The sequence below is a fragment of the Canis aureus genome, chromosome 21 (genome assembly GCF_053574225.1).
Source record: "Canis aureus isolate CA01 chromosome 21, VMU_Caureus_v.1.0, whole genome shotgun sequence".
Taxonomy (NCBI): domain Eukaryota; kingdom Metazoa; phylum Chordata; class Mammalia; order Carnivora; family Canidae; genus Canis; species Canis aureus.
In genome coordinates this window covers 31614028-31635008 of record NC_135631.1, presented here as the reverse complement: position 1 = coordinate 31635008, position 20981 = coordinate 31614028, and the positions used below count along the sequence as shown (strand labels likewise).

The following is a 20981-nucleotide window of genomic DNA, read 5'->3' as shown; positions in this document are numbered from 1 at the left end:
CCTCAAGAGTTTTTTTTTTTTTTTTCCTACTTCTGAATTTTTCAGGAACCTTTGCAGTTGGGGAGATATTTGTTTGATTATTCTTGTACCTGACCTCTAGTAATTTATAGTCCAAGAATAAATGAAATACAGAAACATACTATATTCCATACGTTTTTGTGGTAAATAGCATGTGTCTGATGGGGTCTTATGTAACTTGAAGTTTAAAGAATGTGCATAATGAGAAAGACCAGAAGTCTGAAGCCTTGTATATGAAACGACAGTTACTCCATGTATCGCCTACCAACTTAAATTTTCCCCAAGTCAATGAAATACCCTGGTGAATGGGAAATGTGACACCACTTGACAGTGACAATACCATGGTTTCCATGGTTTTATATGAAAGCAAATCCATCCCATATGTAAAATAAATAGATTAATATTATAAATGTGGCAAACACATGAAACTCAGGAATTTCTAGGAGCTTTTTAAGAGTTTCAGTGAGAAAAAAATGTTTCAGTGAATCAGGTTTTAAGAACCATTTTTCTTCTATATTATCCTCTATATAAGTATTAGAATCATTACATTACAGAGTTAGAAAAAAACTTAGAGAATATGTGATCTAATTTTTCATGTTGCATATTTGGAAACTAAAAAGGCAATATAGTTTACAATGTTTAAGGTAGATTTTAATTTCCCTTGAAAATATCAAAGTTTCCCTTATAGGAGTTTTATGGATATAAGTTGACACTTGTGTTGTGAGAGTCTCAATTGAAGTTTAGATTTTGTGGGTCACTTAAGATTGTACTTTTCAAATGGTCTGTGAGGCAGATATTTACCTTTTTTTATAATTTCAAATTATTACGGACTGGTACTTTTGTAAAACACAGACAGTAATGACTTGATAAATGATCAATTGTATAGATTTGGGAGCAATGTTAATGTCTTAAATAATTTCTAAAATCTTTTTAATTTGACTTAGTCACAGATAAATGAAATTTGTGGATCATATACTATAATTAGACACCACTGAGTTAAGAAAATGGAATGTCCAGATATGTCTCTGAGAAGAATTTTTATATTTTCTCCTGAAGCTAATGACATATGAAAAAATTTGAGACTTGTCAAGTACCTTAGCTGCACAGGCATAGTACCAGGGTTAGTGTATGTCAATGCAAATATATCAAATAATTAGTACTGTTATTCCATTCTAAGCCTTCATTTGTCATTGTTAAATAGCCATAATGATTTTACCAGGCCCATAAAGACTTTATGAGGATTGAATGAGGTAATCCACAGAGTTTAGTGCAGTGGGTGCTAAGTAGTAGCTATCATTGCCATTGTTATCCATTGCCTGGTGGTTCTATTCCCTCCCTATCTCATTCTCAGTTTCTTTCTTAGCACTTGAGAGAATATCTGACAGTAGGCATTACACTTGCCATTTATTTATTTGAAAAATGGCATTTTAACCAATGTCTGGACAGTTTTTGCTTCCATACAGAATCCCAAATTCTCATGTAATCCAAATCTCCATCTACCACACACAGTTGCTAAAGGATCTTGAATTCTTTTGGGCTTAGCTTTTTGAATGACTCAGTTGTGGGTATCAGATTTAGCAGCATTCTTTCCAGGACACAAAGATGAGGGACATTTTCTTTGATCTACTTTTTCAGCCAGACGTGTGCTGCAATGCAGTTACTAGAAATTCTTTGAAATTATGAGATTTTACCCTAAGTCAAGGGCATAAGGAGAAGCATTTAAGGTCAATTGCTCAGATATGGATGTATGTTTCCATAATGATATGCTTGTGTAATGTTTTGCTAAAGTGTGTTGAGTCAATGCTTAAGGAACTCTTACTTAGTAGATATGATTAAGCTCCTGGTTGCCAATTAAAGGGTCAGCAGGAATGTTGCCCTAGTCTATCCTATTGAAGAGTCTCTTCGATCCATTCAGTGAGGAAAGTTAGCAAGTCATGGGAGACCCTTATATGAGCATTAAAGCATTAAAGACAGATAAAAAAAAATTATAAGCTCTTACTGCTGAGAAGAATAACCATGAGAATGTCACAAAAAACCATCACCATCAATAAAGCTACTATCACCGACTGACGATGGACCCATCAGAAAGCTGCCAATGCTAAGTGAAACTGACAAGTGATCCTATAAACTGGCCCCTCCTCTGTGCTTTCATATGACAGTCCCTGTTGGCTCTTACCAGGTAGCCCTGAGATCTCTGCAGAACTTCTGAGATCTGGCTTCCTGAGTTTCACTTCTGTATCATCAGAACTGAGCCTAGAGTCCAAAACATAGTAGAAGATAAATATACATTTAATTAAGAAAAGAAGAAAGAAAGGAATGGAAAGAAAGGTAAATTAATATATGGAATCCATCATTGTAATTAGCAAGCAGATTGCCAGATTTGGAGGTGAGGAGGGTGGAGGGATCTGAAGGTCAAAGAATCCCTTTTTTTCCCACTGTGAATTACCTTCCTGGTATTATATGTGGAATGTGGACTGAAATACAGGTTATTGAAAATGATTGATTGAGATGGACTAAAAATAGTACATGTCGGCTTTCCAAATAAGTATCTTACCATGAGGAAAAAATAACATTCACTAGTAAATCTCATAGTGTTAGAAGTCCAGAAATTGTGGGATGCATAAAGAAAATTTAAATTGTGTGGGTTTTTCCCCCATATTGTAGGTAGGTGGCTTGACTTAGGAAGTTTTATTTATTTATTTATTTATTTATTTATTTATTTATTTATTTATTTATTTATTTATTTATATTTGAGTATAGTTGATATACTGTGTTAGATTAATTTCAGGTGTACAACACAATGATTCAAGTTCTCTGTGTGTAATGATATACTCACTGTAATAGAACTATCATCCATCACCATATGATGGTATCATAGTATCATTGACTATATTTCCTCTGTTGTACCTTTTTTTCCTGGGATTTATTCATTCCATAACTAAAAGCCTGTATTTCCCACTGCCCTTCACCCATTTTGCTCATCCTTCTCTCCCCTTTCCCTTTGGCAACCATCAGTTCTCCATATTCATAGGAGGACTACTTTTTGTTATTTATTTGTTTTCTTTTTTAGATTCCACATATATGAATGAATTCAAAGGTATTTTGATGCGGGAAGTTTTAAAGAAACTGAAAATTTGTGGGAAAAATCAAACCGGGTCATATGCCTGGACTAAGTCATCTTTTCTTCATTTAGAAGAGAAATACTGTGGCACTGAATTGTCAAGACTGTTCTATAGGAAAAAGAAATTGAGGCTTAAACTCTATAAATTTCAGTGTGGCTACAAAGTATGGGAAGATCAAAGAGAATTCATGCTTGTAAGAGAAACCAACAAAAATAAAAGGATGCAGTAAAACAGTGATAAACGTAGAATTTATTTCAAAGTTCAGCCAAGGTACATGTCATTCTTAGAGCATGAAGGAGCTGAAGTCTTCAGCAGTATATCCAAGATACTTCAGAGCATTGCGAAGTATGGACTTCACTAAAACAAACATATCTTGAATTCATGATGCTGATAGTGTTGTGATAACATATAAAAGTCACTTCAGAGAGTGTATAGGAGGAACAGCAACGCTTTAGGACTCTCAGCAAGTCCAGGCAGAGTCCCTGGAAAAGTTGTAAAATCATGTTGACTGGGCCTTGACTCATCTCCAAAGTGATTTGATGCCTGATTGTGACCCGAAGCCATTTATCAGGAGAAAGCAAGACAGATAATGAGTAATGCATCTAAGAAAATTATGAAGCTTGTAAAATGTTGATTTTGAATGATAGTAATGTCTGTGGGTGTCAAATATGTTGGCTGAGAAAACACAAAATTCTGATTTTTATCCTTTATGAGAGTGGCTTGGGAAAGACTGTGATATATACCTTTCCCAGTTTATAAGACAACTTTGCTCATTAATCAAAGTATGTGTACTTAATAAAGAGATAAATACCAGATTTTAAAATTTTTCAGTTAAATGGAGATAGACTTGATACAAAGAACTAACCATGGTTTCCTAACGCATTCTTTTAAAAATAAATTTACTGATCCCAGAGGGAGGATGTATTAATAAAATAGCTGCATACATTTCTTACGATGTAGATTTCTATAATTTTTACAATTAAACTTTATAGTTTCAAGTAATATCTTTTAAAACAGATGGTTTAAGATCATAGTTTTGAAAAAAATACATGTAATTGAGTTTTTATACATATTGAATTTATATATATTCAGTGTATATGTATGTGTGTGTATATATGTGTATATACATATACGTGTGTGTGTGTGTGTGTGTTTAAACCTCCATTCCACTTGCTTTTCTTTAGAGTCTCTTTTTTTCCCATACTCTGCAAATAGGCCCTTTCTTCATATTATCCCAATAGTACCATTCATTTTCCAAAAATATATCTCTTTACTCTTTGCTCTCAGCCAGTGCAGCTTATGGGACTCTAGCTTTTTGGCCCTGCGTACCTCCTGTGATCTAGAGTGGCAAAGCACTTTCCCATTCACCCGATTCTATTTCCCAGGCTGATAGTTAGAGAACAGACTTTTTTTTTTTTTTTTTTTTTTTTGCCCTTGGCAATTCTGACAAAGGTAAACCGTATCCTTCTTATTCTTTCTACTGAACCCACTCTCCACATACTTAAACTACCATCGTTTTCAGTGGCAAATACTAAAAAAATTTCCTGAATATAAATGGAAATGAATTTTTTAAAACTCTCTACCAGACAATATCTTTCTTTCCCAGACCTTTATGACTCTAAGTAGAAATTAAGGTTCTCTTTTTATATTTTTTAAATTAGGTGACCTAGGCATCATTTGTACTTCTCTTTCTTCAAAGTCCACCTTTCAGAGATTTTAACCCTTCCTGATTTACTCCTGTGCAATTCTCTGGTGTCATGTATCTTACACTCTTTAATACTGCACTGTGTACACTCTACCATCAGATTTTATCTCTTAGATAAAGGGAGTGTAATACATTCCCTCATTGAAAGAAACTACCCACAAATAATTATTAACCAGTGCTGATTTTCTTGGTTCTGCTTTCCTCAGCTTCTCCCAACTAGAACCATTGATATGGCCCATATCAATCAGCTGTAGCTCAATTATGCTCCAGCTTTCAGACAGTTCAGCTTTAAATCAAGAATTATTTTCAATTGCGTCCAGTCGACAGAAAGCTAACATTTATTGAGTGCCACCAAAAAGTCCTCCCTGAGGCTTAAAAGATAGGCTTTACTATTTTGTATTTACAGATGGTGATAGGAGACTTAGATTATTTAACTTGCCATGAAACACTAGTAGCTGGTATAAATATGATTTACATCTGTTGGCTCAGAAATAATCCACCAGAAACCATGGGCTCTGGTGCCTCAGCTGTAGTAAATGAGTTGCCTTATGACACCTTAGAACTGAAGAGCAAGTTTCATGCTGTCTCTCCCTTACCCTACGCCTGACTACTATATTTGCCCAAGTCCAAAAATTGAGCTTTTGTTCTAATTAATCTCTAGAGTTTGAAATTAAAAATTTGGCTAGATTCTTTACTTTTTCAGGTTCAGCTTTAGAATTGAAAAAACTCAAGTAGCTAGGCAGCTTATTTCTTAACTTTGATCCTGACAGTCATACCTAAAACTTCTACCTCACTACTCAAGCCATAACTTGTAGCCTAGGTGGGTGTATTGATAGCTAATGACAATTACATACCAGACTACATGTGCTTGAGTATCAATTGCTATAGATTTCCGCCTCTTCTGTACCTCATCCACCTATTTAGACTTCCAGTAATGCACACCTTGCTTTTGAATCCATCCCAAAGGATCCCTCTTCAGCCACTGGAGCCACTTGGTCTCTGGCATTGGACACAAATCTCCTACAAGGACCTGATCCTTGAAAATCTTTCCAATAGAATTTTGTTGAGATAAAACAAGTACCATAGTACCTGTTAAGACATTTTACCAATGTTTTAGTTCAGTTTGGCGCTGAATCAGTTACTTTTATTTAGTTACTATTAGATAAATTTTAGTATGGTCCTCATTTATGATGCTGCTCTATGTGATCTTTAGGTTTACTTCTTTTTTCCTTTGTTGTTCTACATTAAGAAAATTTACTGATGTTACATGGCATCTGGGAAGACTAGAGACAAACTGATAGGGAATTCTTTTCCTAGGATTTTTATTTTGCGGGAAGGGGTCTTATAAGTTGGTTTTATAATATCTACAGGGCATGGTGACATGACAATTCTCTAGACAAATTATCTCACGACCTTAGAAGGTAATTTTTATAATTCATATTAGAATTTTGTTAAATCATAGTTCATTCCCTTCTTTAAATAGTAAAATATATAATGGATTTTCAAAAGAAAAAAAAACTAGCAGAATAAAATTTAATTTACAAAATGTTATTTGAGTAGAGGAAAAATATTGTTTGGATTTCTGTTCGTCTCTTCCATATGAGTACATAGAGGCTAACTACCGCATAAAAATTGTTTTGCTAACACTCAACCTGTGTTGTCTTTTTCCTTTGAAGATGTACAGCATATTAAACAATGATGTTTCTTACTTAGGATCGTTAGAGAAACTCATTCACAAGTGCAGCTCTGGCTTACTTAAGTGGATTTTCAGTGTGTGGTTTTTAGAGTCCCAGTGGCTCCCATGACTGGTACTTATAAAGTAAGTTGTTGTTCTGCTAAAATACATATTTCAATTATGTATTCTTTAAGAGGAAAAAAAACACTTGATCTTTTTTTTACACTTAAAAAAACAAAAATGTATGGCCTATGCAATATGAAAGTTATGGGTTATGAGATAGGATTTCAAATTACAATGCCTTTTCCCAGGGCAAATGCATGGAATGCTTCCCAGGACTTTTTGCACCCTTTGAGATTCAAATGCAAGATAGTTTCCCTGCCCCCACCACCTTGTTTTGTTTGCTGCAATTATTTGTGTGTGATAAAAGTACCAGTTGATGAAATACATTCATTTTTAAAAGTATATAAACAAGTATCCTTTTACTCCAAAATCTGCCTTGAGCAAAATTAAGTGAGAACATTTCCAAAGATGATTAAGTCCTAAATTAAATACAAATCTTGGAAAACACAACTTTAAATAAAATAGTATTTCAAATCCTCAAGGAATACTTGTATAATATTTGCAAAATGGAAATGGGAAATTGGCTACATATTCTTTGATAAGAAATGTTTTGATTTCATGCAAGGTTCTATTCATCATGAATATATAGCATTTTAGAAAAGTGTCACAACTATAGTTATTGAATATTAAAGATGTTAAATGCTAAATAGTATGATTTTATTACATCTAATATCTCTGACACTCACAGGAATTTAAAAAATGGTTTTACTCCAGGGGAAAACAAAGTTTATGCATAAATGTCAATATAACATTATAGAATCTTATCTTGAGAAGTTTTCAATGGTGAACTTCTGTGATGTAAATCATACCCTTTAAATATACACATTTCTTTTTCTTTTTAAGATTTATTTATTTGAGAGAGAGTGCGCACATGCAGGCGCTCATGCATGCACATGAGTAGGGGTGGGCCAGAGGGAAAGAATCTTCGAGCAGACTCTGCCCTGCCCCTGAGCATGAAGCTTCATGTGGGGCTCCATCTCCACACCCATGAGATCATGACTTGAGCCAAACCAAGAGTCTGTCTTCCAACCAACTGAACCACCCAGGCACCCCTAAATGATACACATTTCTTTTTCCTTTAAAGTTTTATTTATTTTAGTGAGACAGCAAGAGTGTATGCACATGAGTGGGGGGATGGACAGAGGGAGAAGGAGGAGAAAATCTCACGCAGGCTCCTCACTGTGTGTGGAGCTCATCCAGAACCCTGAGATCATGATGGAGCAGAAACCAAGAGTCAGAGGCCTAGCCATTCAGGCACCCGAATGATACACATTTCTTATGACAGAAGCTTATTGCCCATCTGTCATGTGTGCCCAATTACGGGACATAATAAGGAAAATATATTTTATATAATGTATATATTTCAAAGGGGAGAAATAATTTTAAAAGATTTTTTTAAAGATTTTATTTATTCATGAGAGACACAGAGAGAGGCAGAGACACAGACAGAGGGAGAAGCAGGTTCTCAGCAGGGAGCCCGATGTGGGACTCCATCCCCTGGGATCATGACCTGAGCCAAAAGCAGTGAATTGAGCCAAAAGCTCAATTCCTGAGCCACCCACGTGCCCCTAAAAAGGTTTCTTAATAAAAGTGGTGATAATTAAGAAATGAACAGATGTGTCTTCCATCCAGGGAATGTAGTCTCTTTGTTCTATGATACCCAAGGAGTTTCTGTCCAAGAAAACACTTCTCTTTGGAACTTGGATAACTAACTCTCTCCCTCTCTCTCCCTTTTAAGTTTTAATTTATTTATTCATGAGAGACACACAGAGAGAGGCAGAGACACAGGCAGAGGGAGAAGCAGGCTCCCTGTGAGAAGCCGGATGTGGGACTCCATCCCAGGACCCCAGGACTACAACCTGAGCCAAAGGCAGACATTCAACCACTGAGCTCCCACAGGCATCCCCCAACTAACTCTCTTTTACTTAGCTATCAATTCTGAAATGCTGAATTTATATCTTGTTATTTTGAATTTGTCTCTAGTTTTTACCATTTGGGCTGCTTGTTCCAGAAGAGCCCCAGTATTGTCTCTGTCTTGATCTCCTCATGCCAGTTATCCCCTTAATCTTAAATTTCCAGGCCACAGTTCTCCAGTTTGTTAAAGATCCTGCCAAAATTAGTCTCCTTCACCTTTAATATACATAACACCATTATCAATTTTTACCCAACCTTAGTAAATACTCTGACCTGGACTTACTAACACCATGATTAAGAAATGAAAACAAGGAGGCCTGGGTGGCTAAGTCAGTTAAGCATCTGCCTTAGCCTTAGGTCATGATCCCAGGTTCCTGGGATCCAGCCCCATGTAGGGCTCCCTGCTCAGCGGTTGCCTGCTTCTCCTTCTGCTCTTCCCCACTGCTCCCACTGGCTCTCTCTTGAGCTTTTTCTCTCTCTCAAATAAATAAAATCTTTAAAAAGAGAAAAAAAAAAAAAAAGAAATGAAAACAAACTCAAAAGAACTGAGGTATCAGGAGCAATGTGCTAAAGGAATAGCCATGATGGACCTGAGGTCTCAGGATTAGATTGTTTCTAGACTATGAATCAAATGTTCATTTGTTTTCTCAGTATTTTAGTGTCGAGTATACATAGAGATAAAGCAAACACAAGCACGGATGTTTCGTATTTAACAAGCTTGTAAAATAGCGAGAAAGACATAAATGGGCACTTGGTGAATACTGAAAAATAGATTTCAAGAGGGGGAATTTTGAGTTCAGTTTGAGAACTGTTGAGTAAGAATAATTAGAAGATGTTCCAGAAGATGAAGTGATTCATAAATACTGAACACCAGGGAGTAATTGGATTGGAGATATGGAGTCATTCACCCATGTGTATAGTAGTTTAAATAATCAGAATGTATGAAATCACTCAGTAATGATTTATAAAGTGAAAAAAGGCAACAATACAGAACTCTAATAAAAATGTAACATTTTATTGAATTGAGCTACCTGTAGATATTTTGATCCATTCATGAATCAAATATGGCTATTTTCATGTTTCATTCTGTTCGAGTTCTTTATCCTATTGATAACTTAATGTAGAGATTTACAGAATAGCCATATATTTGCTTTTCTCAGATTTTGCTTCCATTTAATTTTTCTAATTCACAGGACTGAGGAAATCCAGAAGCTGGAGAATGTCCTAAGTTACTGTCATAAAGAAGGTTAATTGAACTAAAATTCACCAAGTACTCTTCATTTATCATTATTTTATCATTTGATTATTATTCCAGTCACCTTAATCTTTTTTTGAGTTTTTTAAAGTTTTAATTTAAATTCCAGTTAGTTAACATAGAGTATAATATGAGTTTTAGGTGAACAGTATACTATTTAAACACTTTCATGCATCACCCGTTCTCATCACGACCACTGCTCTCCTTATTGCCCATCACCTATTTCCTCCATCCCTCTACCCATATCCCCTCTGGTAACCATCAGTTTGTTCTCTATGGTTAAGAGTCTATTTCTTGGTCGGCCTCCCTCTCTCTTTTCAAGCCCCTTAATCTTTTAATAGTTGAAAAATGTAGGTCTTGACTGACAAATTTAACCAATGTGGAAAACAATCAACATGATATTTCAATGATTAGTATTTTCCAGACAGTTTCTGTCAAAGTCAGATTACTAAAAGTCAATAAAGTAGGCTTTATAGGGTCAACTGGGTGGCTCAGTTGGTTATGCATCTGCCTTCAGCTCAGGTTCTGATCCCAGGGTCTTGCTTCTCCCTCTCCTCTGTGTCTCCTCGTGCTTGTGCTCTGTCTCCCGCTCTCTCTCTTTCAAATATATAAAAATCTAAAAAACCTGAGGCTTTATAACATAATTTTCTTCCTATGTTTGTTCTTTTTTTTTTTTTTAAGATTTTATTTATTTATTCATGATAGTCACACAGAAAGAGACAGAGAGGCAGAGACACAGGCAAAGGGAGAAGCAGGCTCCATGCAGGGAGCCCGACGTGGGATTTGATGCCGGGTCTCCAGGATCGCGCCCCGGGCCAAAGGCAGGCACCAAACCGCTGCACCACCCAGGGATCCCCCCCTATGTTTGTTCTACATGAGGACACTTATTATGTTAATCTGAGTAATATCATCGTCAAGTTTCTACTAGATTTATGAAAAACTGACTTCTAAAGAGAATCAGGAGTTATTTTTTTTTTTTTTTTTTAGTGTAAGTCAGTGTTATTTCATATGCTTTCCTCAAGGAACAGCATACTTACTAACAATTTCCCAATATTTGTGACATTTACACTAAGTAGTATATCTCTGCAGGGCTCTTGCAAAAGAAAATAGCAGAGCTCTGATTGTGAGCTGGACTCCTTTTCGTGATGATGGTGACTGCAGGAACTAATATTAGCTGTTTTATTGGTGGCACTTGCCACCAATAAATAGGATCCCTGTAATCCTATTTAAATCTCAGCTCAGGGCAGCCCGGGTGGCTCAGCGGTTTAGCGTCTGCCTTCCACCCAGGGTGTGACCTCGGGGTCCTAGGATGAGTCCCACGTTGGGCTCCCTGCAGGGAGCCTGCTTCTCCCTCTGCCTGTGTCACTGTGTCTCTCATGAATAAATAAATAAAATATTTAAAAAATATATAAATAAACCTCAGCTCAAGTCACAATGAGCATTGTCTCAATAAAAACAACAAAACCTCAGAATTTTGTGATATTTCAATTTATCATGTCTACTTAATCAGCTTCCCATAGCTGCTCTGGGCTCCATCCTCTCACTAGCATCAAACATACTCAGTATGTTTGTGGAAACTAAGACTCAAAGTCCTATAGATGGTGATTATATAATATCTTCAGTAATAGATAAAATTCTAATTTCATATTTATAAAATGTGGAAACAGTGTGAAGAAGGTGGTGGTTATCCATCCAACTGTTAGGTCATCCCTGGCCCCATAGCGTTTCTGTCTGGGAGCTGACTTAACTACGTATGTAAAAATATGTTATTTGAAGTTTTCAACTTGTCTGTTTATTCTTTGTCTTGGTTGTCTGCAATATCTTCGAGTCCCAGTGCTTCACATTATCAGTCTATCTCATGAAAACAAAGTATAATTAGCTTTAGGTGTTACCTGCCCTTTTATTTTTTAATTTTTAAAAAAGATTTATTTATTCATGAGAGACACCGAGAGAGAGGCAGAGACACAGGCAGAGGGAGAAGCAGGCTCCTCGCAGGGAGCCCGATGTGGGACTCGATCCCAGGACCCGGGGTCATGCCCTGAGCCAAAGGCAGATGTTCAACCACCAGCCACAGGGGGCCCCCTGCCCTTATATTTTTTTGATAGTTGAGAATAAAGTATCTCAAATATCTGAAGACAACTTTCCAATTTCAAATATGAAGCCTGGTACATTGAGCTCCATTCCTGGCATTCACATTTTGTTTAGAAAAAAACGGACCCGAAACTCTTAGTGACTCTGTGCATGATATTTGGAATGTCTGGATTCTTTGCTTAGAACATGACAAATTACCCATCAGAAACTCAAGAAAGTCACACAGCTGTTTCTCTTTTGTATTCCACTCCACCCATGGGTCATCGGCCTGATATTGAAGCATTATACTCAGATGCTGCTTTTTTTGTTATTTTTCCACTTGTGATAAGGGGATAATCCTATGTGAGCAACAAATTATAAAGAATACGAGAATGAACTACGAAGTTGAAAAAGAAATACAGGACGAAGTGGTTGTGATACAAATTCTTAATTTTGTTATTCATTGCAATAGTAAGCACAAATTGTAATCTCTTCAAAATATGAAGAATGATTTTATACATCTCAGCCAAGATTTCTGTTGTAAATTGATAAAATGATTCTGGGAAGGGGGAATTGGAGTGCATGTCTCCAACTTTCCTGCCTGTAGAATTAGCTACTGCTTCACAAGCTCTCTGCAGACTAAATATTATGTTGGGGAGTGTGTCATCCCACATTAAGCCTGTTGCAAAACTTCTGCTAGTTCAGTGCTTAAGTGTCAGTGAATTACTTGGCAAGAATGAATGGGGGAAGGGTCACATAATATCGAGGGTTTAAATATCTTTCCATCAGTCCTCTGAGAAAACAAAACAATGCAAATGGTCCCCCTTCCTATTATGAACATCCCGCTCAAAAAAATAGCAAGACTTCCTTTTTCCTTTGATTTAGAAGGGTACCTTTCTTTACAAAGGTACTTCTTCCTATGGTCACAGGAAGAAAAAACTAATGAGGGGAAAACAGAGAAAGAGAGGGGGAGAGAAAAGCCCTCAAGGAGTGATACAATGCCTACCTAAAGATAGCTTCTTTAATGAGGAAAGATGGGTTGAAAGGAGTCTTGCATGAGTCTGAATTACGAGGTGTGGTTGGAACGAGGCCTTCCCTGACTGCTTTTGTTTTATGCACCACCTGTCTCTGAAAGATGTGATTTCCACCCACGGAGTTCGCTTTGCCTTTGTGAGTTAATAATTTCCCCGGACTCCAAACTTCAAAAACTTCCTAGACAGGTTTTCATATCTTTAGAACTCAACTTTGTAGTACAGGAATCTATTAGTCGAATCAATAGATAACATAAAGTTACATGTCTGAAGGTGCAGTAGCTTTTCCAAGTGACAAATTTCCCCATCTTCCTATATACCAAGGTGAGCACACAATTTTATCATTCAAACTGGGATACTTTTGAGAATTTAATAATTACAAGGCCAAGAGGCTATAGAGGGATTTTTCTAAAATCCTGAATATCTAGGGTTTCCCATAAATGCTTTTTATGGGAAGAACCTGTTTTAGTTTTTTTGCTTTAACTGCTGGACACCTGTGACCGTTGCCATGTGCAACCACTCCTGGTTGCCCACACTTGCCATGCTTAGGCTTCACGATGCCTTGATCAGCGTTGGGCTCTCCTATGGAAAATCCCTCCTCTATTTTCCAAATAAGGTAAACTTCTGGTTAGAGTTTCTCAGTTACCTTTTGATATTAAATTTTTGTAATGCTGTAATAGCACAGAATATTTTCCTTTTCAATGTTTTGGAATTTTCCAGGAAAGACTGGCTGTGGAATCGTCTTTCTGCTTATCTCCAGGACCAACACCTAGAACCTCTTCATTAAAGGTAGATAGTGGGCAGGGTGAAAAAATAAAAACAGGGACAAAAATCAAGGAAAGCATTTCATACCATATTGTTAAATACAAGTTTTCTTTATTATTATTATTATTATTCTTTAATAATATTCTATTGATTATATCTTGAAAATCCCAATCTAATGTTAATGAGTATAAAACTTAAAATAGCCAATTAATTACAGCTTGTTTGCCTACTGTTGATGTAATTTTTTCATTGTTTTGTGGCTTTTATTGTTGCTGACTAGAAGCTTACTGTCAGTATAACCTGAGCAGCTATCCTTTCTGTTTGGTAGCTTTTTATAGTTTTGATTTTAAATCTTTATTGTGAAATATAACGTACATTAAGAAAAGAAGCAGGGCACCTGGGTGGCTCAGTGGTTGAGCATCTACCTGCAGCTAAGAGCGTGAGCCCAGGATCCAGGATCGAGTCCCGTCGGGCTCCCTGCATGGAGCCTGCGTCTCCCTCTGCCTGTGTCTTTGCTTCTTTCTCTGTGTCTCTTATGAATAAATAAATAAAACCTTAAAAAAAAAAAAAGAAAACAAGCAAGACTTAAATAGCTCAGTAAAATTAGCACAAATCAAAAACCCACATGACCACCACCTATGGAGTTGTGCCTGCAGGAGCCCTACTCCTGCTGCATCCAACTACCCTCACCAAAGGAACAAACTTTCTGAATTTGACTGTGATAGTATCATGCTTTTCTTTCACTGGACACCAAAGTGTGGGCCCCTACGAAGTTTAGTTTTGTCTTGTTTTTGAAATTATCTAAATGGAACCATGTAGTAAATACTATATTTCAAATGGCTTCCTTCACTTAATGTTGAGTTTGCAAGATTCATCCATGCATCAGTAGATGCTTACTTCCTTGCCCTATAATTTATAGTATCCCATTGTATACTGTTACCAATTTATTCTGCTTTGATATTTAGATTGTTTGAAATTTTTGCTTGTTAAAAATAATGCTATATGATCATTCTTGCACATGCCTCTTACTGCCCATGGGTCTGTGAGGTTGTTGGATATAGTGCTAGCAATCACATTGCTATATCATAGCAGTTTTCTATTTTCATTATTAATAGATAATTTTAAACTTCTTTTTGAAGATGATATTTCAATTGACATTCCCAACAGCAGTGTCGTGGTTTTGCTTTTGCTCCACATTTACACCAATACTTGATGTTATGACTTTGCTTTATTATAACTCTAATTAGTGATTAATAATAATTCACCGTGGTTAGAAATTTTATTTCATTGATTATTAATGTATTTGGATATCTTTATTTATTAGTCAGTTAGGTATTCTGTTTTTTTGAAGCAAATTTTAAAAATACTTCCTGATTAAAAAAAAAAAAAAAAACTATAGCAAGAGAGGGCACAGGCGTGGGGAGGTACAGAGGGAGGAGAGGAAGAGAAAATCCTAAGCAGGATCCATACCCATCATGGAGCCCAAAGTGGAGCTTTATCTCAAGACTCTGAGATCATGACCTGAGCTGAAATTAAGAGTCGAGCGCTTAATGGACTGAGCCACCCGGGCGCCCCCTACTTGATTTTTTAAATTTTATTTCCCTCTTTCTCTCTCTTTTCTTTAAATCAAGATTTAGTTGTATATATCGTCTTTTGTCATCTATACAACAGATGTCCTCTACTACTTTGTGGCCTATCTTTTCATTCTCTTAATGGTTTTTTGGTAAATAATAATGTGCAATTTTAATACAGTCTAGTTTTCAGTACTATCTTATGTATCATGTCATTTTCTTTCCTATTTACCCAAACTTGCTTTATCCCAGTATTGTGAAAACAATGTCTTAACTTGTGGAACATGTACTGTTTTAGTTTTAACATTTAAATCTGTGGATCACTTAAAAATGCAGTTTGTACATGATTTGAGGAAGAGTTTGAATGTATTTTCCATATGAATATCCCATTGTCCCATCATCTTACCTTTTGCTTCTTCATGAGTGTCAGTTATTCTTGGCTCTTTGTTTTTCAATGTTAATTTTAGAATTATTTTTTAAATTGGCATGCAAACATACAAGCACTCTTAATGGTGTATTTATCAGTTTAAAGAGAAATGAGATCTTTATAAATTTCATGTTTCCATTCCATGAATATAACCTATTCATTTAAGTATTCTTTAATTTCTCTCAGCATTTTATATTTTTCTGCCAGTGATATTGTGTATCTTTTATTAGATGAAGTCTAGATTTTGATATTTGTAATGTATAAATGGTATAGTTTTCAAATTTAATTTTCTGTTTTATGTTGGTGTAAAAATACATGTGATTCTTGAATGTTAACCACTTTGCGAAATTATTGCTTATTCTAATTCTATGCCTGTTATTATTGTGGGCTTTCTATCAACACATTCTTATTATCTGTGAGCAAATTATGGATTTAAAATGTCATCTCTAAAAAATCTTACGTATTTAGTTCATTTTCTTTCAGTAATGTGTAAATTAGAACTATCAGTACTGAATTGAATTAAAATGGTTTTAGTGGACATTTTTGTCTCATTCTTGACCTAAATGGAAAGCTTTCAACACTTGACCATTATGCATGATGTTTATGAAGGTTTTTTTTATAGTCATCAGATTATCATTTCTTTCCATTACCAATCCTAGTTTCTGAGAACTTATAGCAGGAATTTATACAATTATTTCAAATGTTTTTCTTGCATCTGCTGAGATCATCATAAGATATTCTTACCTGTCCGCTTACCTCTCTGTGCCCAGCAGGAAAGAAAGAGCAAAAAGTAGGGTTAAGAATATCCAACAAGAGGGGATCCCTGGGTGGCTCAGCGGTTTCGTGCCTGCCTTTGGCCCAGGGCGCGATCCTGGAGTCCTGGGATCGAGTCCCGCGTCAGGCTCCCGGCGTGGAGCCTGCTTCTCCCTCCTCCTGTGTCTCTGCCTCTCTCTCTCACTCACTCTCTCTCACTCTCTCTCTCTTTCTCTCTACGTCTATTATAAATAAAGAAATAAATCTAAAAAAAAAAAAAAGAATATCCAACAAGAATTGTCAGAGCCCCTCAGAACTGGTTGTAGCGGGAAAGCTCTGCATACGACAGCAGAAGAGTAGAGAGATACCTCACTTCGGTGAGATACAGAGGAATAGGAGACCCCTGCAATCGAAGCTCGGATTTGGGGTTGCAACATGCACAGGGGCAGATGGACGACGCAATGGGGAGAGAACTGCAAGAAGAGGTGTCCGGTACCACTGTTTACTACCTTCTTTGGCCAGTGTCTCCCATTGACTAGACAAACCGGGTAGCAATTGAAACTGATTGACAAGCCAAGGCACAAAGGCAGAGGGAGCAGACAACTGTCCCAGAGGGGCTGATGGAAACATCAGAACAGATCCAATAGCTTGGTGAGCGGCCTGGGTTCATTTGAAGTCACGTTGAGTTCCCAGCATCAACGTAACTTGGCTGTGATTTCTTTGCTCCTTTACTACATTACTGATTTTGGCTTGGGAATATTCCACTTAGAATATTTACGAATATGATTGTAAGAGAGGTTTTTATGAGGGAAGAGTTTGTCGAGTTTTAGAATTGAAATTACTCTGGCCATATAGAATGAGATGTATAGGGTTTCTTCCCTTTCAACTGTCTGAAAAATTTTGGAATTATTGTTAGAATTCTTTCTTCAAGAGTTTGATGTAATTATCAGCTTATGTCATCAGAGCCAAAAGAATTCTTTGAAAGTTTCCTGATTATATATATAATTAATTATTAGTAAAGAGATCTGTTCAGGTTTTCTACGTTTTTCTTAAATCAGATTGGTTATCTTTCTCTAGATATTAGTTTATTTCATCAAGCTTTTTCTTTGTTCTTGATAATTAAGTTCATGAGATCTTCTTACTTTCTTTTAGTGTTTGTCAAATAAGCCACAAACCACTCTTTTTTATTCTTGATGTTGGTCATCTAAGCATGCATGCTCGCTCTTTCTCTCACCTCCCTTTTTTATGATAATGGGTATATAAATTTTATTAGTCTTTGTGTAGAACCTCATTTTGGTTTTGTTGATCCACTTATAGATCTTTTTTCTATTTTACAAATTCGTGTGCTAATTGTTTCCTTTTATATTTTTTCTCTCAATATTTTAATTCTTTTACTCAGTAGAGATACTTAGGCCAATGATTGTCAGCATTTCTTTTGTTAAAAAATATATTTTTATATGATAAACCCCCTAATCTTGATTTTAGGTACATCCTAAAACATTTATTTGTTGTTGTTTTTTAAGATTTATTTGTGTATTCATGAGAGATGCAGAGAGAGGCAGAGGCGTAGGCAGAGGGAGAAGCAGGCTCACCACAGGGAGCCTGATGCAGGACTCGAGGACCCTGGGATTACCACCTGAGCCAAAGGCACATGCTCAACCACTGAGTCACCTAGGTGCCCCCCAAATCTGTTATTTGTATTCTCATTTTTATTCGGTTAAAAGTATTCCAATTTTTATTATAATCTCTACTTTATGCATGGGTTATTTTGAATTCATGATCTTAATTTCTAAATAAATGAGAACTCTCCAGTTTTATTTCTTGCTAAATCATTTTCTATATAAGTTGAATACTATGTTATTTGTTGAGACGGCAAAGTCTGAATTGTCTGAATTTTGTGTTCCCTGAAAATTCATGTGTTGAAATCTTAATGCCCAATGTGATCCTATTTAGAAGTGAGGCCTTTGGAATGTGCTTAGCTCATGAAGATGGAGCCCTTATGAAGTCAGCCACGAGGAAGAGGGCACTCTGATCTTGCATTTGACTCTACTGGCCCCGTGATCTCACACTTCTAGCCTCCAGAGCTGTGAGAAAGAAGTTTTTGTTGTTTAGAAGCCACCCAGTCTGTGGGATTTTGTTAGAGCAGTCCTAACAGACCAGAACAGCCTTGCTTTAAGTGCAGCACATGGTCAGTCTTGGTAAATTTTCCATGTGCATTCGAAAATAACACGTATTGGTAGTTTTGAAATGTTTTTTATACATGTGTTTATTAGGTCTAAATTGGCTGATCCTGATTATGCTATTAAAGTCCTTCTGCTTCTTTTATTTCTACCTGAATGCTCTATTATATACCGAAAAATTGTTATCCCATAATGAAATTTTATTTTTCCTGTAATTTAGTTAATTTAGAATTTAGAAAATTTTAGAATATGTCATTGGGTAAATATTGATGTTTATCATCTTGGCGAATTGATCCTTTTTTATGATAGTGAAATATATTTCTTAAAAACAAGAAAGAAATATATTTCTTTATCACTAACTGCTATCTCCCTTAAGACTTCCTCAGGAATCGGGATCCCTGGGTGGCGCAGCGGTTTGGCGCCTGCCTTTGGCCCAGGGCGCGATCCTGAAGACCTGGGATCGAATCCCACGTCGGGCTCCCGGTGCATGGAGCCTGCTTCTCCCTCTGCCTGTGTCTCTGCCTCTCTCTCTCTCTCTGTGACTATCATAAATAAAAAAAAAAATTAAAAAAAAAAAGAAAAAGACTTCCTCAGGAATCAATAAAATTGTATTAACTTTTCTTTAGAATTTGTCTAATATTTATTCTCAGTATCTTCCTTTTATTCTTTTATATCCTTATATTTTGGCTGTTTCTTTGTATGCAGCATATAGGAGTGTGTGTGTGTGTGTGTGTGTGTGTGTTTATCCCATCTGATGATTTTGTATTTTAATTGAAGAATATAATCCATTGACATTAATCGTTATTACTGATATATTTGGTGTTAATAACTTTTTTTGCTTCTATTTGTTTCATCTGTTTTATGTGCCTTTCATGTCTTTTCTTTTGAATTTACAAACTAAGAATTTGAATTGCTCCATTTTCCCTCTCTGTTAGTACCCTTTCTTTTATTTTCACTCTGTTAGCATTTTAAATGATCACCCTATAATTTATAGTATGCATTCTTGCTTTTTCAAAATAAAATACTGACATTCCTCCCATTCCAAAGAATAAAAAGACTTTTATTTTTTTAAGTTTTTATTTAATTTCTACTTAGTTAACATATAGTGTAATATAGTTTCATGTATATAATATAGTGATTTAATACTTCCATACAACACTCAGTGCTCACTACAAAAAGTGCATGCCTTAATCCCTGTCACCTGTTTCACCCCCCTTCCCCCCCCCCCACCTCCTCTCTGGTGACCATCACTTCTCTATAATTAAGAGTCTGTTTCTTGATTTGCCCCCCCCTTTTCTTTTTAGTCTTTGCTTATTTATTAAATTCCACATATGAATGAAATCATATGGTATTGGTCTTTGTCTGACAGACTTACTTCACTTGGCAAAATACTCTCTAGCTCCATCCACATCATTGCAAATAGCAAGATTTCCTTCTTTTTTATGGCTAAATAACATTCTTATATACTTATAGGAATGTTGAGTTTTATAAATTATATATATAATATATAAAATATAAATATATATGTTGAGTTTTATAAATTATATATAATTTATAAATCTATATTATATATAATCATATTATATAATATATAATTATGTAATGTATATTATATAATAAATATATTTATTTATAATCATGTATTACATAATACATAATATTATATATATATATATATATATATATATATACACACACACACACACAGAGAGAGAGACTTCTTAATTCTTTCATCACTTGGACTATATCCATTATTTGGCTATTGTATATACTGCTGTTATAAACATCAAGGTCAATGTATACCTTTGAGTTAGTATTCTTGTGTTCTAGTAATGCAATTGCTGGGCCATAGGGTACTTCTATCTTAACTTTTTGAGGAACTCCCATACTGTCTTCCAGAGTGGCTGTTCCAGTTCACATTCCCACCAACAGTGCAAAAGGGTTACTTTTTCTTCACATCCTTGCCAGCACTTGCTTTTTCTTGTGCTCTTGATTTTAACCATTCTGACAGGTATGAGGTGATATCTCATTGTAGTTTTGATTTGCATTTCCCTGATTAAAAGCGATGTTGAGCATCTTTTTATGTACCTGTTGGCTATCTGGATGTCTTCTTTGGAAAAATGTCTGTTCATGTCCTCTGCCCACTTTTTAACTGGATTATTCATGTTTTGGGTGTTGAGCTTTATAAGTTCTTTATATATTTTGGATACTAACCATTTATCAGCTATCTCATTTGCAAATATCTTCTCCCATTTAGTAGATTGTCTTTTAGTTTTGTTGGTTGTTTCCTTTGCTGTGAAGAAGCTTTTTATTTTGATGTAGTCCCAATAGTTTATTTTTGCTTTTGTTTCCCTTGCCTCAGCAAATGTAAG

At 35.7% G+C, this 20981-nt stretch overlaps 1 long non-coding RNA gene across 3 annotated transcripts in view; it reads left to right on the top strand.

Annotated features, from left to right (window-relative positions):
• Positions 1-13120: 13120 nt before the first annotated feature.
• Positions 13121-20981, top strand: part of LOC144293459 (uncharacterized) — a 72342-nt gene continuing 64481 nt past the window's right edge. For 2 of the 3 annotated variants that reach the window (XR_013360685.1, XR_013360684.1), the window contains exons 1-2: positions 13121-13237; positions 13634-13702. This is a non-coding gene — a long non-coding RNA (uncharacterized LOC144293459). Of the gene's footprint in view, positions 13238-13442; positions 13541-13633; positions 13703-20981 lie in introns of those variants that run through there. The other variant, XR_013360686.1, reaches the window with a different exon arrangement.